Source organism: Anser brachyrhynchus, assembly GCF_964034855.1.
Source record: "Anser brachyrhynchus genome assembly, chromosome: 3".
Taxonomy (NCBI): domain Eukaryota; kingdom Metazoa; phylum Chordata; class Aves; order Anseriformes; family Anatidae; genus Anser; species Anser brachyrhynchus.
This window is the reverse complement of record NC_137696.1, coordinates 37,408,684-37,410,385: the sequence shown is the minus strand read 5'-3', so window position 1 is coordinate 37,410,385 and position 1,702 is coordinate 37,408,684.

The following is a 1,702-nucleotide window of genomic DNA, read 5'->3' as shown; positions in this document are numbered from 1 at the left end:
TAAAGTAACTGGTTGGAAATTTCTGTTGAAGGAGGGCACAACAGTAGTGCCCTGTATGTTGGTGGGACTTGTCATGAACTTCTAGTAGACAATATGTGCCTATCACAATTTCTTTTCCTTTACAAAATCGATCAACAACAAATAAAACTATCTTTCAGATTTGGAGAAGAATAAAACTTGAGTTGCTATGAATTGTCGTATCAATGAGATACCAATGTTCCATCTATTCCAACAATTTAAGAACCTCTTGTTTTACCGTTGTTTGCCTAGATAAGAACACAGATGCTTGTGTTCTTTTTTGTTTGCTTTATAAAGGAAGTGTGCCACTGAAGTCATGAACCTGCTATGAAGGACTCTTTGCACACATGAATAATAGTCCTGAACACTGGGCCAGTTGCATCACAGTCACTCCCCTGTTTGAATGTCCACTTGCAGGTGTCATGCCTTGCACTGTTACCTGTCTTGGTGTGGCATCAAGCACTTGGGGTATCACATCCAGGATTTAGGTTACAACTCATAACAGTTGTAGGGTTGGTCACAGTTAATCCACAATATCCTTGATGTATGTTCAAGACTTGCTGCTGTCTTTTGGGAGAGCTACCTTGTAGGGTGATAAAAATACCTACATCAGCAGGAATAACTAGAAAGGAACTGTAGCGCGTGAAGGAATGGGACCGTCACCAGAGAGATGCTGTGTTGCTCAACTCCTACTGCATTTCTGTGGATTCCGAGATCAGACTGGCAAACACTTTCCTCTCATGCATTTAATCCACCTTCCTAGTGCTTGGTGAGCCTTAGCAGCAACTGTCATGTAACTTTGGAGAACATGTAGTAACCATTTTACTAGTCGGGCCTTTCACACACCCCACCCCTATTTATTTATTTATTTTCTTAAAGATAGGTAGTGTTGTCCTTGCTGCTCCTACTTCCTTCCTCCTAGTCCCGTTTGCTGGAACTTCATATATGCAGGCATACAACTCACAGCACCTAGATAATCATAGATGACGCTTTCCTAGTAGTGTGCAGTATTCCCGTCTGTCAGTGCTCTCCTGTTGGCTTGGTTTTAAGATTAAGCCCTGGGATTTCAAGTTTTGTGAGAAGCAGCAGACAACTCTCTAGTGCCTGAAGCCATCACAACAAGGAATCTAGATGTGTGTTAGGCTTTTATTGTGTGAAAAGCTTTAGCATCCCTGGCCTTAAAAAACGTGGTCTGGCGACTGAGGTGTGGTTACCGAAGGACAAAGTGCCTGGCGGGGAGCAGCTACAGGCTTCCCAGGGGCGAACATTTTCTGGAGAGGCCTGTGCAACTTGAGCTCATGACACCCAGAGTGCGTCCACCGAATGGAGCAGGAGTCACCGAGCGGAGCCTGCAGCCATGACTGAGGGGGGGGGGACTGGCAGGTTGGGGAAGCACTGGGGCGACTTTTCCCTAGAAAAATGCCATTCGCGAGGCTACGGCCGAATGACCGGTGCCAGCGCTTTGTGTACACCCTTATACATAAAATATTCAGAGCGCGTGCGTGTACAGACGGTGTGTGTAGGGCATACACAACGGGTATGTACGCGTAAGGGGCCCTCTCCCCCTCAGCACCACGGCGAGGGACGGGCCCTTCCCGCCCCGCCGTTGCTAAGCGGGGGGGGGGCGCTGCTTCCGCCCGGGCGGCCGGGCGGTGCGTCACTGCCGTGCGCCGCCGGCGGCGGG